This window comes from Panthera uncia, chromosome D1 (genome assembly GCF_023721935.1).
Source record: "Panthera uncia isolate 11264 chromosome D1, Puncia_PCG_1.0, whole genome shotgun sequence".
Classification (NCBI taxonomy): domain Eukaryota; kingdom Metazoa; phylum Chordata; class Mammalia; order Carnivora; family Felidae; genus Panthera; species Panthera uncia.
This window is the reverse complement of record NC_064808.1, coordinates 74824053-74850906: the sequence shown is the minus strand read 5'-3', so window position 1 is coordinate 74850906 and position 26854 is coordinate 74824053. Positions and strand designations below refer to the sequence as shown.

The window sequence follows — 26854 nt, the reverse complement described above, 5'->3', positions numbered from 1 at the left end:
AGCTCTGATTAGGCCCAACAGGCCATTCTTCAGCCTGATGTTCATCAAAGCTTTTTCCTTCTTTTCCGATTTCCCCTTCCCTCTTTGAAGTGGCCCCTTCTTGGGTTAAGAGAACACGAGTGGCGATCTAGTCCAACACAGAGAGGTTGCGTGAAGTGTCCCCTCAGTCAAAAGTCAAACTTGGGGGAAACATCCCGAAGACTAGTGAGGCTTCTTCCCTGATTTCCTACAGACTCCCCACTGCCCGCAGCCACACTCCGATCAGGTAGTGCCAGCTGGCAGCATTCATTAAAGGGGGCAGCCCGAAGGGGCTATTTACATGCTGTCATCCCAGGAAGTACCTTGTCTTCAGCTGCTCCTGGTGACAGCACCTCAAACCTGAAAGTTCTGATTAAGTTTCTGGCTGGAAGTTCTTCCTCAGAGGCACAGACACACCCCATCCCAGAGGGAGTATCCCTTGAATCATTGGCCCTTGGTGCCCGTCCTGGTCAGGTGACTGCCTGCCGTGTGCCGGCTTCCCCTGTAGCTGCTGGGCCAGTGGCCTCTGGGTAGAAGGTGGAGCCCTGCCCTGCCCTGCAGCCCTGCAGGCTTCCTCCATTTCTGAGGTCTGTGGGGCCCTTGAAGTTCAGTGTCCGCTCCCAGCGCAGCTCCGGTTTGCCCAGGCCAGCCCTGATGAAAGTCAGCAACAGGAAATGGCCATGCAAGCCTAAAAGTACTCAGAAAGCCCAAAGGAGAGGCCACCGCGTTGAACTCCTTTTCCAGAGGAACTGAGAAAGAAGCTTGAGAGACAGGACGTCCTCCAGCCAGGCCTCTAGGATGCTTCATCGTGGCTCTCCCTTATCCCTGGCCTGGGTCTGTGGTGATGAAGTTTCCAGAAATTCTGGGAGCTAGGATAGTGGTCTTCTCCCCACCACACACACAAACACACACACACACACACACACACACACACACACACACACACACACACGGTTTGCTTGGGATGCCTTGAACTGCCGCTTCTCGGCACCAATTCCAGACAAGCAGGAACTGCTAATACTTACCCTGCCCAGTGTGAGCCATTTCATCCTTGAATTCGCTTAACCCGTGGGGTTGTATTGGAGCTTCAAGGCCTGATTCCTTTTCCCTACCACCTGTTCAATGCCCAGCTCTCCCTGGCATTCCCTAGGAGAGCAGTGGGAGTTTGTTTTGTGAAAGAGACATGCTGAGGTGAATGGGGGTGGGGGTGGGGGAGAATCACTCGAATGGAGAGAAGAATGAGGTTTGTATGTATGTGTGTGTCACTGGCATCTGCAGCCAAAAGTATCTAAATGCCTCGATTGTCCCCAGTAAATTTATAATCTGTCTGCAAGTCTCCCAATAATACCGCTTTGTGTGCTTCACAGTCTCCTGGTAAGTGTTTCTGGGGATGATACAGGGAATGAGGCGCCCAGCCTTTTTCAGTGGGGAAGACCCATCTCTGTCCTGGATGCCAAGACTGGATGTGGCGCTCACATCCCAGCCTCTGCAAGGAAGGTGGCGTGTCTGCTTCTGGCCATGTTCTTTTGATTTTTGCTGCCTTTTTGTGGGGGGGTTGGGGACGCACTTTGGGATGCGAAGTGAAACCAAGTTCAGTGGTTATTGCGGCCTCACCATAGCAATATCCATGCTGGCGGGGTGGTGAGGGGAACGGTGTCCTGCCTTTCCCGACTGGAGGTTTACCGCTGCAGAAGCCAAAGGTGGCTGTTGTACCACTCCTGTTCTAAGAGAGAGGCTGATTTCCGCCTCCTAACCACCAGCCATGTCCTAAAACATGGCCTTGGAGGAGGCCCCCCTCCGGGCACGGTGATGATGCAAGGGTGCCACATGAGTTAGGAATAAAAAGACCAGTTTATTTCTAACAGTTGCTTTTTCACTGAAAATGGGTGGCATAGCCAAGGTTGATCGACCACCCCCACCCCCCCATTTGGTTATTGGAAATTCCCTTCTCCACTTTAGCTTCTAAATTTGGAGTTTTGTTACTCAGCATGGTGCTCCGAGATGGTGATGCAAGTTGTGTACTAACCTGATAACATTGTGTTTAGAAGGGAGGCCTGGTTATTTGGGAGTGATTCATCTACAGGTCCCACTTCACGCGGGCTCCTCTTATTTTCAGAAACACTTAATTTAAGGGAAATTTTGCACAGAATGAGTGTTAGGATTCTTTCTTAATTTTATTGCTGTGGCCGTAACCGGATTTATTTCTGTCTGGGTGTGCTGGATGTATCACTTTCATAGTTCATTTGTATGTCATAAGTGGCCATAAAGGTCCTTTGGAGGAAGAGAGAGAATATTGATCATCTGAAACCACACGTGCACTGCGTCCTCAGCTGAAATCTCTGTATGCTGCATGCCTGCTTGACTGTAGTCAGTTATATCTGAGTGGGTAAAAGGAGGACTTGTGGTCCATGGGGTAGCGTTGACTGGAAGGTTGTTATACTGCGAGAAATATATAATGTCTGAGTTTTCTCAAGAGCTTGAGTTTCAAGAACAATGCAAGACTAACCTCCAAGCCGGTTCTAATTCTATCCACATCGAGAGCCTAATTCTGCAGCCCTTACTCAGCCAATGTCTTCATTTAGCACAAGTACAAGTTCAGGGGAAGCCCCATTGCTGCAGAGACTGCAGAAACAGGGCCTTTTGGAGGGCCTGGATTATAGGGCTTTGAGCAGATCTGCATTTCTAACCACTTGGAGCAGGCTGCAGGCACTAAATCATTTTCTGGTGAAGTATGTTTGAATCTTTGAATGAACTGTGAAACTGAATAATTGTTGGTCCATGGAACAGTAAGGTTTAGAGCTTCTGCGGTTCATTATTAATCTTTCCCTTTTGCCTGAGACAGGCTCTTTTTTCTGTTGCATAGACTGTGTTGCTAGGATGGATAGATAAGTGGTTCCAAGTCATCTTTGGCTTTAGAGATTATCTTTTCTCTAATGTAGTGTAGAGGAAAGAAAGCAGATCAGACAAGGAGTCTGCGTCCTCGGTTCTGTGCCTGCTTGATCACCAACAAGCTGGGTGACCTAGGACAAGTTAGTTAGCAGTCATCTGTAAAACAGAAAGAACAATATTGCTGTCCTAGCTTGTTGAGAGAACCAGATGAGTGTGTGTTTCTGAATAGGCTTTGGAAAGAAAAAATAAAGCACTGTGGAAATGCAAGGCGTTATTACTAGTATTACTAATAATAAACCACTAAGCAACGAATCATAATACCAGTTTTTCCAGGGATTAAAAGTATACTTAAGCTTTCAGTTGTCTGTTTTAAATGGTGAAATAGCTTTTATTGTAAATAGAGGGATTGGTATTTCAAATTTAGTGCTGCCAAGATAAAACTGAGTTATCAGTGTATTTAAGTGCTCCTGAAGGTCCCCGGGAAATCCCAGTTAAAATGTGCATTGTTGTGAAAGTGATTAGGGTCTTTGGGTGTATGTCCTTTACAGGCCCCTGCATGGACCAGAGCAGCTTTGGAAAGGTGTGCCCACCAGAGCATCTAAGGGGCATTAGAAAAGTCGTTTGCACAAATGGCATGGGAAAGTTAAATATTTTGTCAACAATAGTCTAAAATGTTAATTGTTAGCTTAAGAAAGTCAAACAGGTTAAATCATTGCCAGAGTTCCCTGGTTATTTTTAACTGATGATACTCAAGTTTCTAATTGACAATTCACAATCTGAGAGCTGTAAGTGAGGGATTGAGAACAGGAACAGTTCATTGGCCAGATCTGGGTGTCTGTAGCTGTCTCCATGATAAATAACCTCCCCAGCACAGTGATAGGAGTGTGTACATTATTTATATATGCAGCCATCATTTCCTGAAGAACTGACTCTATTTTTGTTCTGTTTTCCAGAACAAAGTAATAAAGGGAGAGTTCTTATCTATCCAGGACCTTCCTACTACTTCTTTCAAGTAAATATAATTATCAGATCTCACAAAGCAAACGAGTTCAAGTGGAGAGAGAAGTTGGTGCAATCCTTTATCAAAAATGGACAGAAAGCTTGCTTTGACAGCAAGGGCTGTTATTATGTCAACTACGATGCCTCGCTTGTTTGGGTCAGTGTTTGTTTCCAGAAGGCATGTGTGTTCTTTGTTAGGTGGTGTTTTCTAAACCTTCAAGTTCTGCACCTTACAGTTTAATACTGTGTGGCTCCCCTCTGCCTGTAAACCTTTTGTGAGTACAAACATGGGTTTTCCGATATTCCAAGACACGATAATTAAGTACGACTAAAAGAGTGGCCGTGATTACCTGTTCTTGATTTTAATTGTTGTTGTTGTGTGTTTGTTTTTAGTATTTAATCTCAAAAAGCCTGGACGGAAATTTTAAACGATCCTCAGTGCTGCCACGCATGCAACTAAGCCATTTTGAATGGATTCCACGACTTCCTTGTTCTTTAATCCTGTCCCTTATAGATGTTCATAGGCTGGATCGTGTTTAGTGAAAACAATTCCAAATTCTTTCTTCTGCATTTTCATGCTAATTTCCCTCACACCCTCACAGGCTCCGTGGGAGAATAGACAGAAATGCAGCTAAAGACGCAGACCCCTGCTCGCTCACCAGTCTAGTGGGCAAATGAAGACCACATCAATAAAGTAACAGTAAAAGCACCAGCTAGGTAGAATGGACCAAAACTGGTGTAGAAAATCAGAAGAAAAGAGGAATAAATATTTATTGAGTCCCTAGAATGTACCAGGCACGTTTATTTTATATTTTATGTAACGCCTTCAAAATAAAAAAATAAAAAATACCCAGTGAGCAAGCAACATTGGCCCCACTTCACAAATAAGGAAACTGAGGCTTAGAAAAACAGGAAAAGGAAGAATTTGGTGCATAGATTTTCCATTTCCTCCTGTGTTCAGATCCCATTTCACACCTGCTGGCTTTATGAGCTTGGGGAAATAATGTTACTCTTTTTGGGCATTGGTAGCATCATCTGGATAACAAGCCTTGTGTTCTTTAGCAGAGTGGTCAACACCGGGCCTGACACACAGTAGGTGCTCAAAACGAGAGTACTGTTAATGGTTGGTGGGAGAGAGATTCAACCCCAGGCCAGGGGGAGCTTTGTGTGGGTCACCAGCAGGGCCTGGGGCTTGGGGCGGGGCGGGGGGGGAGAGTGCGGAAACGTGGAATGGGGTAGCTGAGTGATGATGAGTGTGAACGTGAGGTGTGGGACAGAGCAGAGCCTGACTGACATGGTCGGGTGTGAGTAGTGGGGTGGCGGGGGAGGGCAGGTGGGGCTGATCCATTTCCTGGAGGGTCTGAAGCTCTGGAAAGAGTCAATCAGTAGCCCTGGAAAATGGTAGAGCAAGGAGGGCTCAGAGGAGTCAGCATCTCTGAAGCAATAATAATCCTTCATACACTTGAAGACAAGTATTACATTTCCCCTCCAGCAGCCTCTTCTCATAGCACATTGCCTAAGTGTTCTGTATTACCTATCTTCAAGTCCCTTGAGCTGCTTAATGCCTTGCTATTTACACACTTCTCTTATTCCCAGTGAGTTATATACAGCATGACATGGCCTTTGGCATTGAAAGGAGATGGTTTTAAAAGCGCACTAGCTAGACACAGAAGAGAAGCTACAAGAGGCATAACCAACTACAGACGTCTCTCCTCCCAGGCTCCCTAGGCCTTCCAGTGCCAGTAAGAATTGCCCTGTGGGTAAAAGTGTCTTCTCTTGATGTGTAAACTTATCTTCCCAACAAATGAGTTTGCTTGTTTATGAATTTGGAAAAGGTCTTTTCATTAAAAAAAAAAAAAAATGATGATGAGCAGAAACTTATGAGAAGCTGTGACTCCAGATAGCCTTTGAGATTTACTTACCCTCCTGCTTGCTTGCTTTTTAATGCAGATGTGTTCCGTATCTTTACCTTGCCCTAAGGCTCAGTTTCCCCTATTTGGTCCATGTGCACATGGCACAGGGAAGGCACCTGATGGACTAGATGGCAGAGGAGAAAAGCCAAACACTTTCTTCCCTCCTTGACTGAAGGCATGATGTCAGGATGCTGACCATGGCAAATGGGCTCTCTCTCTGTGGCTGCCAGCTTTGACCCTTCCCTATGCTTATCTGAGGGGCAGATGTGAAAGAATCAAAGCTGTTCCATTTCCTTATGGAGGGGATGAACAGAGATGATCACATGTTCTCCACAAGTCTTGAAAAAGGCCAGAGAGTTGGGCCCTACCTTAGCTGAAGGAATGGCTGTGAAAATGGGCAAATACCAACATTTACATGTACTGTGCTCTCCATGAGTCTTAATGATTTTAGCAAAGGTCCTGAAATTTTATATCAAGATTGTGGACATGGGAGCTATATAAAGTTTGAAGGAATTATCTCTCAATTCAACAAAGACTGGTTTTGCAGTAATTCTGTGGCATGAAAGTTCGTGTATCCATGATGAGCAATTTGATATAGCCTTTGCCCTCTTAGTATTTACAGCTGAAAGGGGTGTGGATAGGGTTGGAAATAGAGGTGTGAAAGTTGGCTTAAGGAGGCAAGGCAGCATTTTTGCCGTTAAGAGCCTGGGATCAGGGGTGAGACTACCTAGTTTCACATCACTACTCCAGCACTTGATAGCTATGTCTTCTTGATTCCGTTAAACTCTCCCGCCTCAGTTTCCTCAGCTGTAAAATGGAATGATAGTATTAGATCGACTTCGGGTTGTTGATTAAATGAGGTAATTGCCTAGCACCTGGTAGAGTCTCAGTAAAATTTAGCTGTCGTTATTAATGTGAAAAGGGACATACCTGAGTCAGATTCGTGGTTTTTTTCCAGCTCAGGAGTCCATCATCAGAATGTGTAAGAGATGTTTTGTGGGAGGCCATGACTTGTCTCTTTAATATTAATTAAAATGGTTAGTGATGGATGCCATATCATCCAGTTTCCCTAAATAGTTTAATATGGAAATGTCATCTGGGATAGATTTACATTTCCCTAGCATGGGTTTAATAGTGTTCTTCTTGAGAATAGGATCAATTAATATCTCTTCCATTCCTGGGATTTGAGGACCTCTGATCTAGAACTTGACCGGAGTGCTTATGTGACTTCTTCTGGAACAGAGGCTGGGTCTCCATTCAGTTGCCTCACAAATGTGGCACATAGGCTCTGTGGGTAAATGAGAAATTTAAACCGTCCATTGAGAGTTTGGAATTGTTAGAACTGAGGAGTCCAAATTTACCAACTTAATTGAATTATTAATTCAGACTGATGAATAATTCTTAAGTGAATCTGGTCACAGAGTCACAAAGAGTTAGAGGCTCCCTGCTGTGGAGATTTAAAATTCTGCTTTTGAAAGCCAGATCCCTGGCTCAAGTCGCTAAGGAATCCGTGAACTCAGTGCCACTGCAGATGAACGGTGGCGGCAGGGTTTGCCCTCTCCCCAGCCCTGACCTGGAGGGTGTGCAAAATTTCACACCACGATATGATCCTGAGCTGAGAATCTCTTCTTTGCTCAGTACCCCTTTAAGGTTGATTCCGTAAGAAACAGGAGGACAATGTTGCCGAGGCTTCAAAGCAAGCTCTGGAGAGGATAATTCTTAATCCAAAGCATGACGTTTCTCTGAGGAAGTGACGGAATAAGAATAGGAATCATCTTGGGTGGATGATGTTTGGACACGGGTGGATTTATTGGTTCTAACTCAGAGCAAAGAATGTAGTCCAAAAAATTTTTTTGGTAGTGTGTTTATTCCCCATCGTTTAAACTTAATCCCCCTTGTCCTCTTGAAGCATAATATGCTTAGGAAATGTAGTGTCAAACTCATGCCAGGTTTGTTTTGTTTTATACTGTTTTCACAGCATTCTTGCTAACTGAGTTGTCGTGGCAGGTCTGTATGTTGATAGAGAATCATTAACATTGTCGTTTTAAAAATTCTCTTCTGTCAGAAATGTGGCCGAATTTTATTTGTGGACCTTTCCCAGCAACACTGATATCTGTCACCCGCGTGAGGCCTGACACCTCAAATTTCCTCAGTGTTCCACAAAGTTCTCTTCAGGTGGTTCTGATGGATGTGAGTGGAAAGTTAATTACGTGCCTGGGTTTGGTTTTGTTTGTTTTGGGTTTTGTTTTTTTTTTTTCCTTTTCAGAAAATTTGCTTCAGGCAAAAGTTTGCTACCACTTCTAATAACTTGCCAGGAGTCTTTTGGACACACGGTATAATCTCTTAGAGCCATGGTAACCGAAGTGCAGAGAAGTGGCTTAATTGAATACGGTATGTACCTGCACTGTGTCTTCGGAATGATGATTGCCTTACCGAAATGAATGTACCCTGCTCATTTCTGGAGGTCTCTAGAGTCTAAATTGTGTAAAAATAAAAGCATTCCCTGGCTAAGCAGCTGAGAAACTAAGGTTTTTGTTGCTGTTGTTCACCTAAGTGGACCGATACTTGCTGAACCAGCTAAGGCTTGCTCATTTGATTGCCACACTGCACCATGTAATTTCAGACAGCAAAAAGTATGTGCTGGTGGTATTATCCCATTTGGTTGTTTCACAGAGGTGTTGAAAAAGTACAAAGTACAAACAGAAGAGTAAACAGGAAGGAGCAGCGGTCCTCCTGACGGAGACAACAGGCAGAGGCAATGGTTCAGTGAAGTTTGCGCCCAAGTCCTGTAGCCACCGCACCAAAGAGAGCTTCCTTTTCTCACTTAGATTCTTTGCATGTGGATCTGTTTGCAGGCTCAGGCCCCCAGAGAGAGATTCTGAGCTGTCTTTGTGCTAAATTAAACATTAGTTTTCTCCTTGGGAACTTGATCTTCCAGAGATCAGGCAACAATATCTTTCTGAGAGAGCTCCCAGCTAAGCACTTCGCTCAGGAAGAGACCAGCTCATGAGCCTTTTCACCTCCACTGTCTGCTTAGCTGCTACGAGTGTGTGTTGCACGGGAGTTGTCGTGGCTAACCAGGTCTAGAAGCCCTCAGAACAAGGACTTGTACTCTCATCCTTGGTGTAATGCGGAGGTACCCACGCTGACTTAGCATATCATCAGTGGAAATGGCCAGAATGGCACCCAGATCATGGAAGATTTTAGCCAGGCATAATTTTTCTGTGCTCACTGCCTCGCAAATTCCGCACCCACAACAATGAAAGGGAGTATGTCAAATAGAAGCCATCTCATTTCTGGCTGTGTCTCATCTCCATCCTGCCCAACTCCCAGGAGGGCTAGTTCATATTGATCTGAAAATAGGACACTAGTCTATCAATTCATAGAGCAGCATAAGCCTTTAAAAAACAGACAAAACCCTCTACTCACAGATGAAACAATTATAGCCCATCTGAAAGAGTAGTAGAGGCAGGACTAGAACCCAAGTTTTCTATTCCAGATTATTGAAAGTTATCCTTTTATTAAGGACTTTTTCTAAATCCATAAAAAACAACAGGGGCAGTTTAGGAATTTTTGTTAACATTTTGGTAGTAGAAGGAGCATGGAATTTAGAGCTAGTAGATGGTCTTTTAAATGATCGTAATGATTCCATCCCACAGGCCCCCATTGTAGTGTGACTTTACCACTCCTCCCATCCAAAAGTAGATGCTGTTTCCCCCCTTGAATCACGAATGGCCTTGTGACTTGTTTTAAGCGATAGCATTTGACAGAAGTAACATTGTGCTCCTCGTAAAGCCCTTCCTGGACTTAAAATGTGTTAAGAGGATAAGTCTTACAGTGTTTTTACCACAAATAATAGTAAGAATAATAAAGAGGGCAGGAGAAAACTTTGGGAAGTGATAGGTAGGTTTATGGCCTTAACAGTGGCGATACTTTCACAGGTATACACCTATCCCCAAATGTCTAGCGTTGCATATGTTAAATATGTACTGCTTTTTCTGTGTCAATCGTACCTCAGTAAAGTGGTTATAAAAAATAAGCTTTGGTGGCTCAGTCGGTTAAGCGTCTGATTCTCAGTTTCGGCTCAGGTTGTGATCTCACGATTTCGTGAGTTTGAGTAGAATGTAGGGCTCTGTGCTGGTGGTGTGGAGCCTTCCTGGAATTCTCTCTCTCTCCCTCTCTCTCTGCCCTTCTCCCACTCTCACTGTCTCTGTCTCTCTCAAGTAAATAAACTTTGAACAAAGAAGCAAACAAATAAATAATAATTAAGATAAAAGAGAAGCTTTGGGGAACCCTGAGGCCACCATATAAAAGAGCTGGTGAGCCAGTGGGAGGATGACTGTCCACATGCAGACGAGCAAGGGACCCTTTGGCCACTGGCCACTGGCCAGCACCAACTGCCAACATGAGACGGAGGCCACCTCGTGGCAGCCAGTCCTCCATGCAGTCTTACAAGTGAGTGAGCCCAGGTGAAATCAGCAGAGAAACCACCCCGCCAGCCTAGAGAATCACGGGAAATGTCACATCGTTGCTTTCAACCAGAAGGTTTTGGGGTGGTTTGTAACTTAGCCCAGGTTAACTGAATGCCAGCTGGAAAACCCTAACAGGGGCAAGGGTTCTGCCTCTTTAGATGTGCTACCCCAGGACTGGTTACTCCACATCTTTGAGACTCATTTCCTGCTTTTCTATGATAATACAAACGATCTCAGGGGTCGAGAGGATTAAGTGAGGTAATACATGAGAGCACCTAGCGTGTGGAGCTTCACAAACATTGTTTTCCCAGCTTCCTTTTTGTCCCTTCGCAGTGTGCTCTAATTTGAGCCCCCGCCTCTGTCACCTCACTGTCACCTCATGTGCATCAGCATTCTCAGAGGCTCCCCCAGCCCCCTGTTCCTCTGAACAGCAATTTATTTTTTCCCTCCCGGATGATGGCCTGGTGCTGTCATTCCTCCTAACTACCAAATTTCCAGCATTCTTGTTCCGCCCCAGGGAACACATCTGCCTTCGGTAGTCCACCCTTAAAATAGAAAAGGGTTAACCTCATAAAGATGTCACTCCCCTTGTACTGCTGTGCTGCCCTTGGGAGAGTCAAACAGCATAGCAAATCTAGATGGGCAATGTAATTGCATTCGATCTTCTAGGTCACAGAAGACTTTGCTAGCTTCAACAGTGTATAGGGGGAAAGTGAGCATATTCAGTCTTGAAGAGCAGTGTTTCTGAGCTCACTTTCTTTTTGTAGCAAATTATTCTAAGTCCCTCATTTTTTTTTTCCATCTTACCCTTTACAATAAGTGAATAAACAAAGAGGAAGTGATATAGTGACACTATATCATACTTGCTATACTTATCAGTGCTCTAGTAAGAAAGGACTGGCCTAGGAATTGGATGTCGAAGGTCCTAGTGTTCCCACTGATCTTAGCTGGTAGGGCAGCTTAGTCCAGTCGTTTTACCTCCCCAGCACTTAACTTTCCTTCTTGGAAAAACAATAAAGGGCATTTGGTGAGTGGCTTGGATCACCTCCCAGGCCCCTTTTGGGTGCATACACTTTGAATAAGTTCCCTGATATTTCACTTTTGTTTTTCACAGCTCTATCTCTCCTTAAACGTATCTGTTAAGAAGAACTGAAAGGAGGAGAGGCGACAAGGGTGGGAATGTGTTGTTGTTTTAAGGGAAATACTAGTGAGGAGAGTCTGAAGTAATGTTGGGAACAAGGTCCAGCTGTGACGAAGGGCGAGCGCATAGCCCTGTTAATTGCTTAATGTTCTTCCTGGGAGTGATGGACAAATCACTCCATTTCTGACCTTATTTGTTGGGGTTTAGGGTTCCAGTATGAAAAACACGGTTGTGGGCCTAGCGTCTGATTCATTACCTTTATTTTCAGAGGAAGTACTGTTTTGTTTTGTTTTTTTGTTCCTCCCCAGATTATCCCAGCTACACTTGGAACATTTCTGTGGGTAAAGAAGATTCCCAAATGAGTACCCCTGTGAAATAATTCAAGAAATATAAAATGAGAAATGAAAAGGAAAATATTCTTTACAGCCTTCCTTGCTTAGGAACTGACTAGTCTTGTCTGTCTCTCTCTCACATACACACAGTTGCAAAGTGCAGATTAATGGATGGGATTTTATATGTGTTACCACTTCACTTTAAAAATATGTTTCTGCTTTAAAGAGGAACTACAAAAGAGAGTCACTGAGAAACTGGTCTGGGGGAGGGGAATTCAATCCACTGCCTCTTTTTTTTTTTTCTTCTTATCACTAAAACCCTAAGCAGAGAGTGTAATCACCTATTTCCCAAGGGCAGCCCTAAGCCCTTAAAACTCAGATCTGTTTAGGGATTTAATGGGACTGGGGAAAAAAAGGAAATGCACAGTATCTGCTCCAAACAAGTCAACAAAGGAAAATGTACCCAACCAAATATTAATCTGGAGGATTTCTCTGATAGCACCATTCCCTCCCTCCCTATCTCTTGATTTAGTTACAGCACAAATCTCCAAATTGCATCTTTATGATTCCCTGAATCTTTGGGGTCTATGGATCCCATCTTGGGCTCCAAGCCAACCCAGTGCATTTTCTTTCACAACACAAGATGTAACTAGCAGGAAGCCAAAGGGTCATTTGGTTGTGGTTGTCCTTGTATTTTGTTTCCAAGGTAGACACACTCAGTTTCATTGTTAGATTACTTAGAGATGGTGACTTTTTTCTACTAACTTCTAAACTCCTTAACTTTTCTTCTAAGATTTTTTTTTTTTTAATTTTTAGATGAAAATGTCTTGGTATTATGCCATACAACATTGCTTTTCTTTTAAAAAATACTAAGATAAGGGAAGTCAAGTTGACTTTCTTTTCCAATAGATTGAGTCTTTTGCTTAACAAATGCCCCAAATCCGCATCACACACACGTGTGTGCATGCACAAGCACACACACCCCCCCCCACATACTTTTTACTATGGTTATTTTTAGTATATACAGACCTAAATCAGTTATGTGGGTGACTTCAGAGGAAATGGAATAAAGAAATACATTAAAGAGTATGGGAAAGAAGATAAGTTTTAAAGGAAATTGCTCCAGAAGACAAGAGTATACCAAATTTCAGAAACTAGGAAAGAGAGCTTTGTATCACAGTGGTAAGTGTGGAGTGACAAGGCACCTCCATTCTGGTCCAAGTTTTACCGCTAACTAACAGAATGACCTTGTGGCCAGTCACTCCTCCTTTGCTTTTTCGTTTCTCCATCTGCAACCCCAAAGGGTTGGATTCCTCAGCACTTCGCTTGGCTGGATTATTCTTGTCATACGGGATTCGGCTCAAATGTCACCTCCTTGGAAAGACCTCCCTGGCTAGCCTAACTCATGTACACACATGATTGATCTCTCTTTCTCCTCTTCCCCTATCACTTTATCCCACTACAGAAGTGCTGTTGTCTTTATAACTTCTATCATTGTCTGAATTTATGTTGATTCCTTGTTTATTGGTGCATTTTCTCTCTTTCCCTGCTGGGATGTAAACTCCGTGAGACCAGGAAGCTTGTCAGTCTTGTTCACTACATGTGTCCTAGCCCCTAGCAGTTCGTGGAACATTTTGGATCCCCAGTAAATATTTGTTGAATGAATGACCAGATCAATGGCTTTTAAACTAGAGATGTCTTATGAGTCTTTTAGGAATGGAAGTATGAAAGGAGAGGGAAGAACATGTGGTTGGCCTCCAAAGTCTCCACCTCCTGTTTGATTAAACTGTTTGATAAAACTCCAAGGTTTTAATCACACTATTTATCTATCTATCTATCTATCTATCTATCTATTAAGGCATATTTGTAGATATAGGTATAGATATGCTTTAATGTGATTAAAAACATGGTTCAGTGCTACAATCGTTTGAAAGATACGAGACCTTGATGATTATTTATGATTTTTCCCAGATTGGAATTTGAAAGCCCAGCCTCTCATCAGTAGGAAACATTGGTATAAGGAAAATGATGATGGACTAGAAGTTACATACATTGAGTGACCACCATGACTACCGTATGCCGGGTGCTGTGTTAGTCCCTAGTGCCACACGGGAGAAACACAGTTCTTATTTGATGGAGTTTACATTTTAATGGGGAGGTAGGGGAGGACAGTGTCAACAAACAAAGGAATGAGATAAAGTTAACTAGGGATATGTGCACAGCTCTTTGTTCCTTGAAGTGGCTGGTTGGAGATTGATTTGGATTAATTAAAAAGAAGCAAATCTGGGAAACACTTCAGGAAGTAGAGAGCGATTAACTGTAAACAAGCAGCTACCATCAGAATAGGAGATGGGCTCCTTTGTCAGGGCCTGGACAGCTGCCTGCACAGTGGGCTGGACCTGTCCAGGCAGTGTGCTGCTTTGACCAGTCTGTGCAAATTCTCCTAGGGAGGAAGGTGGTCATATCAGCGTCTTCTGTGCCTTGGAGCTATTGTCATCATTGTGTTAGAAGTCATTGAGGTTTGAGAATTAAAGAGAAACTACTGACAGGCACCTTTTGAGGAAGAGAATATTGTCCCTCCTTGACAATAGAAAACAAATTGTCAGGAAATTAGCGTCAGGACTAAAAGGAGTTAGAGGCATGGTAGGTTCTCGGGAGGCAGGCCAAGGCAGAAACTGGCATTTGCAATCATCACAATAGTATCATCTTACATGTACACAACCCATATATTGCCCTCACAGAAACCCTATGCTATAAATAAGACAAGTGTAGCTTTTTAAAAATTTTTGTATATGGGAAACAGACTTGGGAGAAGTCAAGAAATGCTAATAATATCTTACTTTTGAATAATAGATTTGCAGTTTACAAAGTTCATACTCACATATTATCTGAGTTTGTTCTCTGGGGTATTATTACACCCATTTTAGAGAGTGATGAGGGACTCAAACTGGCCTACACCAACTCCACTAGTGAGCAATGATTTACCCTCCTGACACCGGGGTCTGTCTGTGTAGGGCGCACAGCAGCCACACTTGAGTAGCTGAGCCCCAAATACATCACTGAACTTGCATCTAAGATGAGGACATTGAATGGCTTGCACTCCCAGAAGCATACCCACACATAATTTGAAGCAATGACTCTTCTAGAAAGAATGGCAATCATGAATGGAATGAGGATGTCAGACACCCAGGGCACATCAAATCTAGAATAAGGGAGGCTGAAAAAAGGGAGTCTTGTTTTTTATTTGTTTCTTTTTAAAAATTTATTAGTTTGTAAGAATACAAGGCAAGGTGAGAATATTTTTTTAATTTATGAAAGCCCACACTTTCCCACCCATATTTCTTGTGGATCTAGTGAGCCAACTCATAGGTCTGGGAAGAGAGGGCTACAAGGTTGTTATGAATAGAAACTTGATCTTGAATCAAAGAAGCAGATTTGTCTCTGTAACCGAGATTGGTCTAAGTTTTTCTCCATGCTGTTGCTTATTTTGGAATGAGTATCTTAGATGGAACTTAAGGGAGAGACTTGCAGCTCTTTGCTGAAAAGTAATTTTTCCTATCCAAGTTGAATCTGTTTTTCATGCTGATGGTTGTTCTCTCATTACCTGGAGAAAATGCAGGAGTTCGTAATTGATGGGATTTTGCTTCAAAGTGGAGATGTGCCCTATTTATCTTTGTATTTCTAGGGCCTACAATAACGCCAGGTATCTAGTATGTAAGCGTTTTGTAAATGTTTGTTGAAATTGAACTGTGGTGAGCATGAATTTTTAAAGGACCCCAATCCTTTACATTTCTGTGACTAAATGTACCATACACCAGATGTGGAACACTGATCTTAAAGATATCCTTCTGGTTCAGCCTTTTTTTTTTTTTTTTTTTTTTTTTTTTTTAATCACATTCATTGGGTCATCTGGGTGGCTCAATCAGTTAAGCATCCAACTCTTAGTTTACGCTCAGGTTGTGATCTCATGGTGTGTGAGTTCAAGCCCCGCCTTGGGCTCTGCACTGTCAGAATCCCCTACTTGGGATTCTCTCTCACCCTCTCTCTGCCCCTCCTTCCCTCTCAAACATAAATAAACATTTTTAAAAAAGAATTATAAAAACCACATTCATCAAGTGTTTAATATGTCAGGCACTCTTCTAAGTGTTTCTAGAATATTAACTCATGTGTCCTCACAATCACATGATGAAGTAGGTACAATCTTATTTCCATTTGACAGATGAGGAAGGAACCTGCCTAGGTCACTCAGCCATGAGTGGTGGAATCAGGATTTGAACAGAGCAGGATGATGCCACTGCCCATGTGTTAGTCATGGTTTTCTACTGCACGTAGGAGAAGGTCATTACACAGGTAATATCAGACTCCAGCTCACACATGACCCAGGCCTGAGTTTGGAAGCCAAGTGCAACAAGACATTTTGAAGTCAATAATGATTAGAGCTAACTCATTGTCCAAGGTGCAGATGAAATTCAGAATGAAGGTCTAGGGGCCACAGATTACTCCTGACACAGTTTCCAGCCTCCCATTTTTTCAAGAGGTGAAACATACTGGAACATGTAGAGTCTATGAGTGATAAATAGGTTTTGACTTGCATTCCGGGGTAGGTTGGTAGTAGTCATCTAGAGGGCTGTGAGGATCCTAAGGTGATATCCAAGCTTGGTAGGAAGAGGGCCATGGTGGTTCATTATTGATACCTGCTGTGGGCAGAGAGAAGGCAACATGGCCGACAAGTCCCTGGAATGGATTCTTCAGGATCAGGAATCCAAATGTGGGAGATCTTGAATGTAGATTCCTGCTGAAATGTTAACTCTTTCCATGGAGGAATGCATCAAGATCTGATTACGCCACTTTATAAAGTTAGGCTTAAATAGGTTAAATAAGTTGTAACTTTAAGTTGTAAGTGCCTTGAAGACATGTAAGTTCCTTAAAGACATTCTAACCTTTGTTGTCTCTGAGAGCTCAAAGAAGGTGACTGAATTTTTTTTTCAGTATTTTATACAGTGCCGTGCAAACTCAGCTTCATTTCCTCCCTGACTTGCAACCTAAGCTCCTCTTATGGGGAAATTCTGAAGATACAATTATTCATGCTCAGTGTTCTGAAGGAGCCCATTTTTGGTAGAAACAGAGAGACACAGTATAGAAATGGGAAAATGATGCCCCAAGCTTGAGATCACCAGAGCTTTCTTTTGGGAACCAAATTCTGCTATAGCTGCCTTTGGAAAAAAAAAAAAAAATAGCAAATGCATACTGAGGTATGATGTCCAAGCCCCACTTTAGGGACCAGGAATGAAGTAGTGAAGAAGACAAGTTCTGTGCTCTCTTGGGAAACACTTCCTTAACAATAGCTTCCTTTTACCCTAGAAGGTAAGTGATAGGGCATCTTGAGTATGTGAACTCTCTGAATTGAATGCAAAATTTTCTTTGACAGCATATGTGCATTTTCAATGTGGACAAATTTCAATGTGGAGTTTGTCAGGTTCTCCAAGGATTCAAGGGCCAAAGAACCTTAGGGTGAGGCTTGTGGTGGCGGGAAGAAGAATCCACCAAATCTAGGGCTAGTGTAATTCTTCACACAGAGTAACCAGTATTTCCCCAGTATTTCCTTTCTTCCTGTATCCATTCATTCTAGTTTCAGGAGTCTGAACAGAAAGCACACGTAGCTTTCTTCACATGCCTAATGTATTTCCTTTACCTTGGACTTTTGTTACCTGTTTTGTTATCGATGTAAGTATCTTCCTCTTTTCTCCAAGGCCAGTAGCCCTCAAGTAGCAGCTGACCTCTTTGTGTTCTGTTCTGCACTTTTCTTTGGAGCCCAGTCCAGCAATTTTTTCACTTTGTTTTTCAGTGACCTCCCACCATTTTGGGGCCTCTTCCCCTCCCACCTTGACCTCTAACTCCAAATTTATGTCTCCATGTCATTGTGGGGAACCTCTCGGTGAGAAGGATAAAGCTGAATTGGAGCCTCGTCTCAGGGATTTTCATAAGAACACTGACTCTTTATTATTAGCTGTGCACTCCAGGCTGCTGGAGTTCATATTTTGGCAGTGGACCATCAAACACCCTATTTTTAAGAGCCTTTAACTTAGTTGTAAACATGTGCTGTGACTGGAGCTCACTTTCTTTACTCATGTTTACCAAAAGCAGTTTAACTGTTGAAAAGTTGTTATTTAAAAAAAAAAAAAAAAAAAAAAAAAAAAAAAAAAAGCTCAGACTTCAGGACTATTTTTCCACTCATCTAACTCAAAACTATGCATGATCTAAAAAAAGAAAATTTGGCATTTAGTTACTTAATTTGATGGTCCAGTCATACTGGTAATTTGAGGGAAAGAAGAAGTGGCACCACTCGGTCCTTTTACTTTGACAGCTGCCCATCAAACACGCATGGAGGGGGATGATGGCTGCTACCCATATTTACATGACTGACCAGCAGAGCAGCTCAAAGAAAAGCAGTCCAGTATGCTGAGAAAATTGTTTATGCCCTTAAAGTCATCTATATTTAGAATCAAAGTGTTCTATAGACACATTTCCCAGACACTCTAAATTCTGGAGACCTTACTAGTTCCATTAGGAGAACATCAGTAATATTCCAAACTCTTCGGCTTGCAAATAGGTAGAGATATTCAGAAATTTGGTGAAGGTGAGGTTGTTGCAAACATGTCTATTTCTTTTTATCTCTGCAAGGAATTTAGGCAAGTATAACAAAATGCATATTAATCTTTTGAGGAGGTGGTGACGGAAAGCCATAAAGCAGGAGTTTCAAGAATTTAAACGCTCAAAAGGAGGGGTTGAACTTTGACATCTTCCTCTTATGATTTAAGATTCTAGAAGTTATACCATTCGGTCAGCTGAACAGAACTGCTTTGGGGCTGTGGTGATACTCTAAGTAGTACCTTTCATAATGACTCCCTTCTCTCAGCCTCTGGGTATGTCATCAGACCCTTGTACCTCATTGTTAGTTGTGCGGTGAGGCATCTATTGACAGGTGACATTTGCCAATCAGGGTAACAAGGAATTAAATCCATTTGATTCCATCTCCCCCTTGTTGAGCTACAGGTATTCCATAGATATATCCTAACTTACAACACCCATTTGGTGGAAAAGCGTCCTGCTGTAAGAATCATCTTGCCTAGTTTGCACGCCTCTTATCTCCCTGGGCCATCCTGGAAAGCTCCCTGGAGCTTCTGCAGGATGAACTCCTGATTCTTACTAATGAACGTTCCTTGCACAACTTTTCAAGTGAGGTACCATTCTAGGCACTTTGGTGAAATCGTGAAAATCTCAATTGATTCTCTCTCAGGGCTAGCCTTCTATGAATGAGTTCTTATATGCTCATTGACTTTCTGGTGGTTATTCAATCTGAAAAATATCTAACTGTTTTATTTTATGGGTTACATTTCCTCCAGTATTGAATGAAAGTTCCTAAAAAAAAATTAACATAGAATAAAAATTAATTGAATGTCAGCAGGGAGATTTTTCCTAAAAATTTATAAGAATATTTCTACCTCCCTCAGGGGAGGTGGATACTTCTCCCTATCCTGGACCTTTTTCAGAATAAACACAACTATAATGCTGCATTTGTGCCCTCCTATAGCTACATATGTGCATAACTGTTCCATGAGCATAGCAAAGAAGAAAAGAGGCCATAGAAGAACACATATTTATGTTTTCAGAACGTTCAGGAGGGAAAAGGATTTGCAGACTTGAGCTCTTAGAATTTCCTGTAAAACATTTTACTGTGGTTTTTGTTCAAAAGTTAGATGCCAGTTGCCATGTTAATAAGATGGCAAGATTAGTTAATTGTATTCTCTGCTGATGCATAACAAATTACCCCAAAACTCAGCACTGGAAACAGTCAGCATTTATTATCTCACGCGGTTTTTTGAGGGTCAGGAATTCAGAAAGGCTAGCTCAGGGTCTCTCGTGAGACTGTAGTCAAATCATTGGTTAGGGCTGCAGTCACTCCAAGACTTGACTGGGGGTGCAACTTCTGCTTCCAGGTTCACTCACGTGGGTGTTGGTGACACTAGTTTCTTGTTGGCTACTAGCCAGAGGCCTTAAGTTCCTTGCCACCTTGGACTGTCCTTGGGCTGCCTGTATATTCTCAAGTCACAGCTGATGGATTCCTCCATGAGACAGGGATCCAGGGATACAGAAGCCACAGTCTTTCACAGCCCAGTCTCAGAAACGACAAACCTTTGCTTCTCCTATACTCTGTTGGCCACACAGGCCAATCCTGATGCGGTGTGGGAGGGGAGTACACAAAGATATGAACCCCAGGGGTAGGTATTCTTGGGGGCCATCTTGGAGGCTAGTGAACATATTAATGTATAAACATGGCCAGTAGCCCAGGCTGCCAGGTCCCCTACTGTGATTTTGAGGAAGGTTATACCACTGACTATTCTAAAATAAGGCCTGGGTGGCTCAGTCAGTTAAGCATCTGACTTCGGCTCTGGTTACGATGTCACAGCTCGTGAATTCGAGCCCCATGTCAGGCTCTGTGCAGACAGCTCAGAGCCTGGAGCCTGCTTCGGATTCTGTGTCTCCCTCTCTCTCTGCCCTCCCTTGCTCATGTGCTGTCTCTTTCTCTCTCTCAAAAATAAATAAACATTAATTTTTTTTTTTGTTTTTGTTTTAAATAAGGCCATCCATTCACTTCACATCTATTTATTGTCAGCTATATACCAAACACTGTTCTAGGTGCTTAGGGTACTTCGGTGAATAAAACAAAGATCCTCACCCTCATGAGTTTTATATTCAGTTTTATATTTTGCTTCTCATGTAGCAAATCCCATGGGTCAGTGGGCCTGTGCTATGAGGGTAAGTACATGGACCTCAAACCATTGTTTCACATTGACTTGCATTTGACCAACTTGAGCAGGAAACCGGGATAGCTATTTTCCTTATCGGCAAGAATAAGGGTAAGCTTTTTGAAAGATGTAGTAACAATACAATCTTTCCAGTGATTACATTCTTCTACTAACTGTCATAAATGATTACTTCTCTGAGTTGATAGCTAAGTGAGGAAGTAAAGTACATTACTTAAGAATTAAGGGAAGTAAAGTACATTACTTAAGAATTAAGGTTTGGGAGTCAGACCCTCCTGGATTTGAGTAATAACTGTCCTGCTTTCTTACTGTGTTACCTTGCACATGTTGTCTGACTCCTCTGAGCCTCGGTTTTGTCCTCTATAAAATGGTGATAACAATAGCACCTATCTTGGAGTTATAAACTGTAAATGACTGACTGAAAGCAACCTACCTTTAGGATTTGCTACATAGATACCACTGAGTTTTATCTGCTTTTTCTTTATTCTGACTGCATCTGTGAACTCCTTACCAAAGGTGCTATCAGAAATGACCCCCAGGGCGCCTGGGTGGCTCAGTTGGTGAAGCATTCAACTCTTGATTTCAGCTCAGGTCATGGTCCCAAGGTTCATGAGATGGAGCCTTATGTCGGGCTCTGTGCTGACAGCGTGAAGCCTGCTTGGGATTCTCTCTCCCTCTCTCTCTGTCCCTCTCCCCACTTTTTCTCTCTGAAACTAAATAAATAAACAAACTTTAAAATAAAATTAAAAAATCAGGGCACCTGGTTGGCTCAGTCGGTTAAGCGTCTGACTTCAGCTCAGGTCATGATCTCACGGTTTGTGGGTTCGAGCCCTGCGTTGGGCTCTGTGCTGACAGCTCAGAGCCTGGAGCCTGCTTCGGATTCTGTGTCTCCCTTTCCGTCTGCCCCTCCCTTGCTTGCGCTCTGTCTCTCTCAAAAATAAGTAAGCCTTAAAAAAAGGAAAATAAAATAAAATAAAAAGAAAGAAATGACCCCCCAGTTCAACCCAAACGAAACCATCCAAGATAGTAGGAAGCCTAGTAAAGTTACTCCCAGGGCATGTTTCCCACCCCCTCCCTTGCCACAGCTGTGGCCACCGCTAGTGTGTGTATGAGGTGGGGAGAAGAGAGAAGAGCTCCATCTGGGGTTCACAACTTGTGTGAAAACCTTTGATTTATCATCAAGGGTTTTCCATTTAGATATGTAAAAGTGCTCTCAGTATCCACCTGATGGTTTCCTACTGAGGCTGTTTCTGTGGAAATACTTTGCCAAATCACCTGTCAGCACAGCGGCCGGGAGAGGAAAGATGCATGTCCTCTGGGGTGTCCGTCTTAGTCTGTCAGTCCGAGACACCCGAGCCAGAATGGCCCCTGATTTTCCTCACCCCCCCCCACCCCCCAGCACTGAGTGGGCAGCTGCTTCCTGCCAAGGAGGTGCCTGCCTTCCTGAGGCTGGGAAGCCTGTGGCCTGCTCTCAGTTCCTCCCGTATCTTCCTTCCTGGAGTGGTACCATTAGAGAAATTGGTGGTGAGAGGGAAGGGAGTCTCATAACTCCAGGCCTCAGAAACAAAATACAAACTGAGCCCGGGGTGTGTTTTGCTGGAGGGCACTGCAGTATGTTCTTGGGGATACCTGGTAGTTTGCAGCTCTGTGCATTTTACATACTCTTTCAATTTCCCTTTGCCTCCATTGGGCAGGAAGTATGTGCACGGGCGACATATAATCCCTTGAACCATTGGAAGACATGAACAAATGTGACCAATTTCCAGGAAGTCATGGGCTCTGGATTAGCTTAAGAGAAAACCATTCTAAAGACACAAGGGTGGAGAGGGCTGGGGAGGAAGGAACAGATGCTTTGAAGTCAAGCCCTGAGTTTGAGTCCTGGCCCCTAACATTGTTGGCTCCGTGACCTTGAGGGATGATATTTTTTAAACCTATCCAGGCCTGTTCATATAGACAATAGAGATAACATACCAGTCTGTGAGGAGCACATAGCTCTTGGAACAATAAAAACAAGCAAAGAAAGAAGGTCCCGGGAAACATTTCTTTTCGTCTCTGAATCCTAAGAATTTTCTACATTAATTAACACATCATGTTGTTTTTATTAAGAGAAGATATTTGAAGCTTCTGGGGCTTTTGTTCTCAAACATTACTGTATATAGTAATAGTAGTCACTGGGAAGTGTGCTAAACTGCTGGGCTCCACCAACAGAAATTTAGGAGCTCTGGAGTTTGGAGATTTCTATAGAAGATTCTCAGGCCACATATGGAGACACAGACTTGGGGGTAACTCGAAATCTTGGGAAGTTTTGAAATCATCTTGACTTAAACATTTTTAGGCATTTATGGAGGTCAGATACGAAACACAATCTTTGAGGTTTGAAGATACCAAACCGTAGATATTTTAGAACTGTTGATGTTCCCGTATGCCTTCTGGGTACTCTGGAAGGCACAAAAGCAGAGATTTGCAAAGGTGCACCTTCTGTTCTGTAGAAAATCTGCCAACTTCATGCGTGACCCGGATGGAATGATCTGCTACTTTCCGTGGGCACCATATCAGAATGCAAGCAGGAACAGGACACCCCAGAATATCCATGGAATGCAGGCCTGAAGCTGAAGGACAAGTAAAACCAGAGGGCTTGGGAAGATAATGAACACCAGGACATTGAGTGTTTGACTCTCAGATGATGGTGACCACCCATTAGGGTGCAGGGTCCTTGGAGCTCCAGCAAAGAGGAATTGTCTGACTCTCTGACTTGCTGTGTCAGTTGGATCATTGTTTAGTTCCATCTCAAGGTGTAGCTTGAATCCCCTGTCTGGTCACCACCTTGGCCCAGGTCAGTCAGTAGCCCCCTACCGTCAAATGATGCAACAGTCACCCACCCTGTATCCCTTTTAGTCCATACCGAGTACAGAAACAAAAGTTGCCTTCTTACTACATAAAAATGTTCACATCATACTCCTGCTTAAAGCTCTTTTTCTTTAGGGGCAGCTGGGTGGCTCGGTCGGTTAAGTGTCAGACTTTGGCTCAGGTCATGATCTCATGGTTCGTGGGTTCAAACCCCACATAAGGTTCTGTGCTGATAGCTCAGAGCCTGAATCCTGCTTCAGATTCTGTGTCTCCCTCTCTCTGCCCCACCCCTGCTCATGCTCTTTCTCTCTCTCAAAAATAAATAAACATTATTATTTTTCTTTAAAAAATAAATAAACTCTTTTTATTTATTTATTTTTTAAAGAAAAATAATAATGTTTATTTATTTTTGAGAGACAGGGCATGAGTGGGGGAGGGGCAGAGAGAGAGGGAGACACAGAATCCGAAGCAGGCTCCAGGCTCTGAGCTGTCAGCACAGGGCTCCATGCAGGGCTCCAACTCACAAACCACGAGATCATGACCTGGGCTGAAGTCAGAAGCTCAACAGACTGGGCCACCCAAGCACCCAAAGCTCTTTCTCTTAAAAGAAACGTTTATTTAGAGAGCAAGCACAAGCGGGGGAGTGGCAGAGAGTGAGGGAGACACAGAATCCAATGTGGGGCTCAAACTCATGAACCAAGAGATCATGCTAGCCAAAATCAAACATCGGACACTGGACTGACTGAGCCACTCAGGCATCCCTCCTGCTGAAAACTCTTAAGTGGCCTCCTGTTGCATTTAAAATCCAGGCTCATTCATGTCTATAAGCCCTGCACAAGCTCTTCCCTGCTCCACTTTCAAGCCACCTTTTCCTTGCTTCCTGTTCCCCAGCCGTGTGTGAAACGCTCAATTCCTCAGATGAGTCCAGGTCTTTCCTTCCACAGAGCCCTGTATCACGTGATTTCTCTAACCTGTCGCATAGCTGGCTCCTGCTTCATTTTGATACCTCAACTTCAGTGATAGCCTTACTAACTACCCCTTCTGGAGGCCTCTCTCCAATTATTCTGTACTTTTGCTCCTTATTTGTTGTCTTTACACTTACTGCAGTTTGCACTGCCTCTATTTATTGATTGATTATGTGCCCATTTTGGTCCATCGTCCTCTTTAGAACATATTCCATTTGCTCTCTTCTTCACCAGAGTGTCTGAGCCTTTGGGCCCACTGGTTGTTCGTTGAATGAGCGAACAAGTACTGTGACTTCCTGTGTTCCACAGGATAGGGTATGAAGAAGAATTAGCAGGAATAGCTGCTTGTTTTCCAAACAAACTCGTCCTTCCAGAACATTCCATGAAAGGAAATTGCACGAGTGTGCAACAAGTGACTCACTCACCCAAACTGAAATTCAAGGAACCAGAGATCCTCTCATTCTGTTTTTCAGAGAAGCCACAGGCTCGTATCACCCAGGTGAAAACCAGGCTGGGTCCATGTGCTAGAGCTCTGGTACATCACCGTTTACTGGTGCTTTTGGCTACGTTAATGGCCAGCGTATAACTGCTGGTCTAACTACTTGGGAGGAAACGAGTTCTCGAGCTGGGTTGTATGAAATTAAAGTTTGCATCGACAGGACCATAGAGTTCCTCCCAGCCAGCCCTGGATTGCGTTTACTGACAGGACAAGATGCGCAGCCCAGCTCAGGGTGACAGGGAGGCTTTGAGCCGGATGTCCTGAGGGACATGCCAGATTCCTCTCTTGGGCCTTCTGGGTGCCAGGAAGGAGGAGAGTGAGTCATTCTGACCTATCAGAGTAGGGGAGTGAATGCTGTGTGGAGAGAAACCAAAAACATTAAAGGGTATATATAAAAGAAATATATATATTTCTTGTGAATGGCTTTAAGAAATAGAAGACTGGAACCCATTCATGAGATCCTGGACACTAGGACTAGTTTAAATTTAAAGTTTAAAGGAGATAACATTAGAATACATAAAAGGTAGTTCTACTTCAGACGGTAAGTGGAAAGCTTATGGAAAAATCTAATCCCAAGAGGTAGTAGGCTGAAGGAAAAAAAAAAAAAATATATATATATATATATGTATATATATATATTATATATAAATATTTAAATAATCATAATGGGTTACTTAGGGAGTGTTTGGGGGTTTCATCTCTAATCTTTGCAATTTACAACAAGGACAATCATGTTGTTCCACAAAATGTCCTTTGGTACCATTTCGCCCCTCATCCTTTTAATAAATGTTTACTCGGCACCTCCTATACATGTGGTACCATGCCATGACCAGGGTCACATGTTGCCAGTTGCCCCCTGGGGGGCAAAACCTGTCTAGCTGAGAACCTCTACTTGGTAGAGCTGAGGAAAGTGGCCCCAGCTGCTGAAAATAGATTATTAGGGGCCCCGCACCCTATATCTCAGAAGCTTCCTAGCACCTCCTGTGTGCTTTGATAGCACTTCTAGAATTGGCACCTGTTGTTTTAAGTAAGACAAATGTTTGGTTCTTTAAATTGTGAGATAGAACCCAGTTTCTCACTGGTTGCTGTGATACCTACTTCCAGCTCAGATTGCCAACTTCCTTCAGCCTATAGTCTGGCTTTCGGGGGCTGGGGAGGGAGCCATGCCTGCCCCTGCCACGCCCGTGGCAACTTCTCTTGTGGACCCTATTGTGCCAAACATTTATCCTGGGTACAAAATGAGTCTACATTATCATCTAAATGGAATAATGAAACACTGGTTGGCGCAGGGCAAGAATTTGGGAGGCATCTTGGAAAAGGGAGAAAAAGGTTGAAATAATCTGCCCACTGCCTGTTTCCCTGTGTTTTAGGTTATCTCAGCAGAAGTTGAAACAAAGAGAAGGCGGTGACAGTGCCACTGTGCAGAATGCTCATTATACCTCTTATAGATACGGCACTGGTCACCAGCCCACGGGAAGGATGCTGTCATTGTCTGGGAGTGGGTGAGGCCTCAGGAAAAAAATCTATGGTATGAGGAAATGTTAAACAAACTGGTCTTGTTTTTATTAGGAAAGAGGGGGATATCAAGATGACATAAAAATGAGTCCAAACTACCACTCAGAGTTAAAGGTGTTGCTTTTTAAATAATCCAAAAAGACTCTGTGTTAGGGCCTAGCTGGCCACATGCTCTAACCAGCAGCTCCTGACCTGACCGTGCTGGTGGGGCATGGGCTGCCTGGGGTCACCTTTGACTCTTTATCCTTTTGTGGCACTCATTTGCATGTTTAAAGCTCATCAGCTAGAGGAAGGCTGAGCAAGATTTCTGTAGAACTGGTCCTAGAAGACCTTAGCAAGTTTCCTTTTCTTTTCTTTTCTTTTCTTTTATCTTCTCTTCTTTTCTTTTCTTTTCTTTTCTTTTCATTTCTTTTCTTTCTCTTCTCTTTCTTTTCTTTTC

The 26854-nt window shown here is 43.2% G+C and overlaps 1 protein-coding gene across 1 annotated transcript in view; it reads left to right on the top strand.

Annotated features, from left to right (window-relative positions):
* MAML2 (mastermind like transcriptional coactivator 2) overlaps positions 1-26854 on the top strand; it is a 348179-nt gene that overhangs the window by 2190 nt on the left and 319135 nt on the right. The window lies entirely within an intron of this gene.